Source organism: Monodon monoceros, unplaced genomic scaffold (genome assembly GCF_005190385.1).
Source record: "Monodon monoceros isolate NGI ecotype Baffin Bay Population unplaced genomic scaffold, NGI_Narwhal_1 Super_Scaffold_16, whole genome shotgun sequence".
Taxonomy (NCBI): Eukaryota; Metazoa; Chordata; class Mammalia; order Artiodactyla; family Monodontidae; genus Monodon; species Monodon monoceros.
The window spans coordinates 19,836,724-19,845,578 of record NW_021703772.1 but is presented as its reverse complement, the minus strand read 5'-3'; positions in this window follow the sequence as shown (position 1 = coordinate 19,845,578).

The following is an 8,855-nucleotide window of genomic DNA, read 5'->3' as shown; positions in this document are numbered from 1 at the left end:
GGTCCTGCGTACCACGGGCACTGCCGGGGGAGAGGGCACTGGGCCTCAGGACTCTTCCCTCAGGCTTCCCCTCTCAAAGAACTCAGGCTTCCAGGGGGAAAATGCCAGAAAGGACTAGTATCTAAGCAATTCCTACTCTCCACCCTGCAGCACCAGCCTCCAAAAGCAGGGGTTTCAAACGGGCAGGCTGTCGACATGAGACTTAGGAGCGGGGCCGGGAAAAATACCAGAACAGAACATGAGTCCCCCTCTCTCACACAAGTGGATGACACGGCTCCACCTCCAAAGAGGGACTTCCAGGGGGCATGACAGGACATCTCTACTCCCTCCCCTTACCCAAAGGCACAGCAGCAGTAAGCCACCGGGGATTGCTCAGGGGTAACAAAAAGCCCTCCAGGAAGCCCGTCTGTCCTCCCCTGAGCCTTCCTGAATGTGCTGCCCTCTTGCCATCCCCTATGTGCAGATGCCCTGGAAAGTTCTCTACCAAGTGGGATCAATTGTCTTATCACCATGACCTCGCGGCGGAGGTCAGGGAGACAGGGCAGAGCAAGGGTTTTTTTTTTGGAGGGGAGGGGGGTTGGCCATAACTCACAGCAGCATGTGGAACTTCCCCGACCAGGGATAGAACCCACGTCCCCTGCAGTGGAAGCATGGAGTCTTAACCACTGGACTGCCAGGAAAGGCCCAGGGCAGAGTTAACGTTTTGATCAGGAAGTAGCGCTGGTCCAGGAAAGAACTTGGAATTTACTTAGGACTTACTATGTACTGGGTGGTTCCGCAAGCACCCACCCTGTTCACTGCAACTGCACAAAATGAGTGCTGTTACTTCCCGCGATGACAGGAAACAGCGGTCCCACAGGGAGAAGGTTCAAGGTCACAGACCATTGTGTGAGGGAGCTGAGACAGAACACCACCGATATTCACCAACAATAGTTAACAGTGAAGTAATGACTTACGTTGCTATGACTACTCCCATTTTACAGATGAGACTCTGCGGCGCAGCCGCTAACTGGCTACCCAGCGAGGACCAGAAAGGCTGACCCTGAGGCCCAGTGTCTTCACCACTACATTTTTCTCCTCTGGGTGAGGGGCGCTTGGTTGGAAAGTCCCAACTGTTCTGAGAATTAGAGGTCGGACTAGATTCCTGAAAATGACTAGAGCTCTATCCAAGGGCACTAGTGCCTTTGTATAGGACTAATAACTCACATTATTTTGAAATAAAACTTTTATAAAATTGAAAATACAGATTTTGTTTAATCAACTCAAGCATTGCTTTGGGGAGCAGAAGATAAAACTTCTCCATTCCTCTTTGTCTCCTCCCCTCCCTGGCCCCCTCTGAAATCCTTAACTCTTTGAAATGAGCACAGAGATTTCTAAAGAGATGACCCAAGAGTGCTGAGAGACAAAGGAACACAGACTGTCAGAAAGAAGGACCCTTTCCTTGGACAGATGAGAAAACAGGTCCAGATTACAGGATTGACTGGCCCAGGGTCAGGCACACACACGTGTGCACACATGCAGGTCATGCATGCTAGAGCTGGGGCTTGCACAGCCAGCACCTGTCCTCCAGCACATCCACACCGTACACACTATACACACAGCAGCAATCTCTCCTTGAGCCCGCCCCCTACACTGCCTGGGCCGCTGTGAGGCTCACACATGGGTAACGACTGCCCCCTGGTGGGCATAGGACCACCTCAAGACCTGAGCTGTGATTAGGTCCTCCTGACATAAACCCCAGGCCTGGGAGCCAGGATGGAGGCTGCTCTGGGGACTGGACTTCCACCACTGTGGGTCAGGGGTCTTAGGACCAGGGGAAGAAGACAGCAGAGACTTGGTATTGCAGGTCAAGTTCCACTGAAGGCCAACTCTGAGGAGAAGACCAAAGGACGTTTATTGGGGAGCTTTCTAGAGATCAACACCTGTGCTAGGGAGGGGACGCAGACAGGGCAGAGCTTTGGAAGGCTCAGCTGACCCCGCAGGAGCGCTAAAGTTGGGATGGCCCTTCAGGAGGGCTACCAGATTTAGTAAAGAAAATGACAAGATCCCCAGTTAAATTGGAATTTCAGGTAAACAGTGAATAATTTTTTAGCATGAGGATGTTCCATGCAAGGTGAAGAGGGTGTCTGGGGAGAAGGGGGTAGGGTTGGAGGGTAGGAGCAAAAATGTTGGTCAGGCAATAATGAATATACAGCTGGCACTCCATATCTGTGGTCCCACATCTGCAAATTCAACCAACTGGGGATCAGAAATATTGGGGGGAAAAATTCCAGAAAGTTCCAAAAAGCCAAACTTGAATTTGGTGCACACAAGCAACATTTTACATCACATTTATATTCTATTAGGTATTATAAGTAATCTAGAGATGATTTAAAGTATACAGGAGGTTATATGCAATACTACGCCCTTATAGAGACTTGAGCATCCACAGATTTTGGTATCTGCAGGAGTCCAAGAACCAATCCCCCGTGGATACACAGGGATGACTGTACTAAGGGTAACAGGAGGTGATTAGGTCATGAGGGTGGAGCCCTCATGAATGAAATTAATGTTCCTGTAAGAAACCCACAGAGCTCCCTCACCCCTCTGGCCATGTGAGGACACAGCAAGAAGGCACTGCCTAGGAACCAGGAGGAGGGCCTTCACTGGAACACGACAATGCTGGCACCTGGATCTTGAACTTCCCAGCCTCCAGAACTTTGAGAAATAAGTTTCTTTTTCTTTTTATTTATTTATTTATTTTTGGCTGTGTTGGGTCTTCGTTGCTGTGCACGGGCTTTCTCTAGTTGCGGTGAGCGGGGGCTACTCTTCGTTGCGGTGCGCGGGCTTCTCATTGTCGTGGCTTCTCTTGTTGCAGAGCACGAGCTCTAGGCACGCAGGCTTCAGTAGTTGTGGCACGTGGGCTCAGGAGTTGTGGTTTGCAGGCTCTAGAGCTCAGGCTCAGTAGTTGTGGCGCACAGGCTTAGTTGCTCCGTGGCATGTGGGATCTTCCCAGGCCAGGGCTCAAACCCGTGTCCCTTGCATTGGCAGGCAGATTTTTAACCACTGCACCACCCGGGAAGCCCCAGAAATAAGCAACTCCTCAGTCTGTGGTAATTTGCTACAGCAGCCCAAATGGACTAAGACATGGCTTAAATATTCAAATGGAAAAGCAAAGATTAGAAGAATGCATTTTTTTAAAGCATGACCTAATACCCTTTAAATATAAAGACAGGGATACACTGAAATTAAATGAATGGCAAAAAAGGTATACCATAGAGAACCATACAAGGGCTGGGATAGTTATATGAGTATCTGATAGAATACACTTCAATGTAGTATAGTGCCAGAAATAAAGAGGGATATTTTATAAGGACAGAAGGATCAGTTCACTGGGAAGACCGATAACCATACATGAGTATACAGCTATCAAAAGGGCTTCAAAACACACAAAGCAAAAGTTGACAGAATTAAAGGGAAAAAGAAACAATTGCACAATCATCACGGGAGATTTTAACACCCTTCTCTCAGCAATCGATAGAATAACTAGACAAAAATCATCAGTGAAGAGCTGTCAATGTAAAAATATTATTCAAGGATCTGAATGATAGTCTAAACCATGTTATCCTAAATGATAGAGACACTGCACCCAGCTACAGGATACACATTCACTACAAGTGCACACTGTATGTCCACAAGATTGACAAGAAAACAAGCCTCAATACATTTAAAAGAATTGAAATCATACAGAACATTTCTCTAACTCAACTACATTAAATTTTGAAATCAAAAATAGTAAGATAGCCAGAGAAACCGAAAAGCACATGACAAGGTTCTTAACACACGCATTAAGGTGTTTAACATTTAAAAGACTGACAGTACCAAATGCTGGTGAGAATGTGGAGCAACTGGAACGCCCATACAGTACTGGAAGGAATGTAAAATGATACAGCCACTTCCAAAAACTGTCTGGCAGCTTCTTAGAAAGTTGCAAGTATACTGACCATGTGACACGACCAACCCACTCCTCGGTATTTACCCAAGAGAAATAAAAGCAAGTGTCCACGATGAGACTTGCACAGAATTGCTCACAGCAGCTTTATTCTCAATGGCCCAAAACACTGTAAACAACTTAAACATTCATCACTGAAGTGAATGGATAAACAAAAGTGGCATATACCGTACACAGGAGTGCTGTTCAGCAGTAAAAAGAAACAAACTACTGATAAATACCACAAAAGGCTGAATATCAAAATTAATATGCAGAGTGAAAGATGATACAACTAAAAGAGTATATACGGTATTACTCCATTTATAGAAAATTCAAACTAATATATAGGGATAGAATTAGTGGTTGCCGGCGGCTAGGAGTAGAGGGAGGGACATGCTGTAAAGAAGAATGAGGACCCTTTTGGGGTTAATGGAAAAGCACTGTATCTTAATTATGGTCATAGCTTCATGGCTATCTGCAAGTGACAAAATAATATACACTTTAAGGGGATTCAATCTACTGGGTGTTACTTATGCCTCAAAGTTGATCTTTTTTATCATTTCAGCATAAAAATACTAAAAACATGATCAAATGGGACCATTCTAGGAATGCCAGGATAATTCTTTGTTAGAAAAGCCATTAATATGATCGATCATGTTAAGAGATGATTTAACACATGCGATTATTTCCGTAAATCCTGGAAGACATTTGACTAAATTCTGGATCCATTCTTGACACAAAAAATGTAAATTAAATAAAATAGAAATGTACGGATATTTTCTTTACTTGCTAAAACATCTTTCACAGAGAGCCACAGAAAACATTCATGATTAAGTCAGCAATAAGACAAGGATTACTATATTTGCTTCCTATTGCTGCTATAACACATTACTACAAACTTCATGGTTTAAAGCAACACAAGTTTATTATCTTACAATTCGGAAATCTGAAATGAGTCACACTGAGCTAAAATCAAGGTGCCGGTGGGTCTCTGTTCCTTCTGGAGGCTCTAGGAGAGAATCGGTTCTTGCCTTTTCCAGTTTTCCAGCTTCTCGAGGCCACCTGTGTCCCTTGGCTCATGCAATCCCATCACTCTGACGTCTGCTTCATACTCACATCTCCTTCTCTGACTCTCAACCTCCCACCCCTTCCTGTTAGACCCACCCAGATAATCCAGGATAATCTAGCTCTGACCTTTAACTTAATCACGTCAGCAAAGTCTATTTTGCCATGTAGGGTAGCACATTTACGATTCTAAAGATTAGGAGACGGACGTCTTCAGGGCGTTCTGCCTACCAAACTTACCAGATGCATTCTCTGCAGACAAGGCTTCTCATGACTGGGTGGACAAGATGACCTGGTCAACAGGTATCAGCTGGCCTCTCTACCCAGACAGCCCAGTGTTTATTCAATGGGTTCATGAACAAAGTGGCCATGATAGCAGGGGCGGACTTCATGCAGGAGCCCAGATTTCCCTTCCCTGAGATTATTCTGAGTATGCAATGGCACAGAGGCACACTGAGCACCCAGTGCAATAGTTCGCCACCTATTAGACACTTTCCATCATGGAAGGGGAAGTGATTTGTCCTTACTGGAGTAGAGACTTCCTGGAATATGGATTTGTCTTCTCTGCCTGTTGTTCCTCTGCCAGCAACACCATTGTTTCTTCCTCTCAACATTGTTTCTGTCCAGGAAAGTCATTTTAGATCAATGGATAAAAGGCTTATTTCCAAAGGCTACACTAGACTTATCATGGATCTCATCACCCACAGAAGCTGGAGTAATAGAACAGCCGACTAACGTGTTGAAGATTTCATTACAACTTTAGCTTGGAGTCAACACCTTATGAGTGTGGGATGTCATTTGCAGGTCGCAGTATGTGCTCGTAACTGGGGTTAAGATAGGAGACTGTTGTGCTTATAGCCAGAAATACACATATGGAGGAACTAAGGAATAGAAATAGGGGAGGTACCCCTCTCTATTAACCCTAAAGGGCCCTTACAGACAATTTTTCCCATTCCTTGGGCTAAGCTGATGTAGACATCTAAGTACCCAAAGGAAAAAATCATCCCCTAGGAAACCAAAAATGGATCCACTAAACATAGGAATAGGAACCTGTTTCCTAGCCATCTGGGTCTTTTTTATGCCATTAAATCAACAGGCAAAGGCATAAGAATAAGGCAAAGGGGGAATAAGGTTGCATCACAGGAATAAAGTTCCCTGTGTGGCAGCAGGGAAAATATGTCAAGAATCCAAGCAATCCTCTGGAGCCTCTCCAAATATGGCCATGTTCAGTGGCAAATAACTGGAACATTCTAGCAACCCAATAGGAAGAAGACCATCAAAGACTCAGAGCCCTCAGGAATAGTTTGGGGTCACTCCACCAGGGCAATACCCAAATGACACTACAATCTCATGACCAGTTGCAGATAGGAGGGTTATAAAAGCCACCCAAGTTCTCTTGTTTTCTTTGTTACTTAAAAATAGCAATCATAATTTCCTATTTTTCCCTTTTTCTTTTCCCTACCATTTTTTTTTTCCCCTACCATTTTTTATAGAATGTGTTTGGGGGGTTAATTTCATCATTTAGTCCATGGGCTACAAAATCTCCAGATGTCATTGTAATTAAACAAGAGGGAGAAAGCTCATCACCAAGTGGTGCATGAAATAACTAATGCAACTTTGGGCGTCCCATCAGCCTTGTAGGAGACCATGAATGCGTTTTGGTTCATAAGAAATGATTGTATTATGTTCAGAGGGGGAACATTGTTCCTATAGAAGTTGTTTGTAAATATAAGTATGGGTAAAAGGTGATGATTAGTAAAGGGATGGAATTTGATGGATGGGGTGGGTTGGTGCTCAGCCTCCATTCCCCCCCCATCCTCTGGTGTGTGTTTCTGTGCGGCAGAGGCTGGACAACTGAGCGCTACGTTTCCCAGGCTCCCTTGCAGCTAGAGTTTTAGATGTGATTTACACTCTGTCAGTCAGAGGCACTCAAGTTGTTTGAAAGCAGAGGTGGGGTTTTTCTGCTTGTGCTGTTTCCTGCCGGTACACACAGCCATGGAGGTACTTGTGTTTCCGTGGCAGCATTAACGGAAGCCTGAATGTCCAGCCACAAGCTCCAGAGTGCTGAGGTCATTCTGCTGGTCAAGTCAGAGCAGCTCTGTGTGGTTCTAGAGCCAGCAGTGGTAGCTCCTTCATTAAGGCAGCATCCTGTTCACAGAACCGACCGGCGTGGCTCTGGAGATGGCAGCTCCCCGACTCCGCAAGAGTCACAGGTCTCTTGGGGACTATTTCTGAAGCAGTTCCTGAAATCTTAAGCTAGCATCTGTTTTTTTCAGCCCTCCTGATAATGTTGAAATCCATTTAATAAATTTCTTCCCCGTCAGACTATCTAGAATGGATTTTGTCCTGCACCATAATCCTGACCACACAGCTGTGTTCATGTAAAAGCGAGATGTTGATTTTCAGCTTTTAGATTTAATGCAGAAATAAATTGCTGAAAGAGAAAATGCAGACTCAGAACTTGACAATATACAAGCGACAAAGACCACTAGTTATTAATCAAAATGAATCATTCTGATTTCCTCTTCTTCCTGGGCACCTAAGGAGAATACATTTCCCAAAGTCCCTTGCAGTAAAGTGTGCCCATATGACAGAGTTCTAGCCAATGGAATGTGAATGAAATAACACACGCCACTTCCGTGCCTGATCCATAAACATCCCCCATGTACTCTTGCCCACATTCTTTATTCTTTCCAGCTGGCTTAAAAGCTGATTATTACCATGGAAACCACACTGACTTGTCGTTGAATTCATAAGGTTTCCATCAGACTAAATCAACAAATGACCTGTCAACCTATTCATCTTCCAGTGCCATTACATGAACAGTAAATAAACCTTTATTGGCCTTGAGACATATTTGTTTCGTTCATGTTTGCATCTAGTATCACTCTAACAGATATGGTAAGTAAAAGCACACATGTGAAAAGTGAAAATAGGTGAAGGAAATGGTCCCGAATATCCTCAATTTACAAAACTGGGGAATCAAGATACATTTTTATAACTTATGTACCAAGAAATAAGGAAGCATTTTATTTATATAAGTTTTCAAAATAAACAAAAGAGGAACTAAAAGTAACGATTTGGTAGGAACTGGAATTATATGAGTTAGCAGTCATCTTTCATAGCAGAAAAAGACTGGGTAATCTCTTAAACTGATAATCAAGAAACAGGATTATAGCATGGGAGAGGAAATCACAAACAAATAAAACTTAAAAACAGGAAGTTAAAAGATATAGAAAACAGGGCTTCCCTGGTGGCGCAGTGGTTGAGAGTCTGCCTGCCGATGCAGGGGACACGGGTTCATGCCCCGGTCCGGGAAGATCCCACATGCCGCGGAGTGGCTGGGCCCGTGAGCCATGGCCGCTGAGCCTGCGCGTCCGGAGCCTGTGCTCCGCAACGGGAGAGGCCACAACAGTGAGAGGCCTGCGTACCGCAAAAAAAAAAAAAAAAGATATAGAAAACAAATTTATGGTTACCAAAGGGGAGAGGGAGGGAGGGACAAATTAGGAGTATGGGATTAACAGATACAAACGACTATACATAAAATAAATAAGCAACAAGGATTTACTATATAGCATGAGGAATTACATTCAATATCTTGTAATAACCTATAATGAAATACGATCTGAAAAAAATAACTGAATCACTATGCTATAGACCTGAAACTAACACAATATTGTAAATTATCTATAGGTCAGTTTAAAAAAAAAAGAAGAAACAAAGTTAAAGTTCCATCTGGATGAAGGGCTGGGATAAGGAAGGATGGAGCAGGGCTCCAGGGTCCATACAGCTGTGAGGGCCCTGCCCTCAGGAGGGCCCC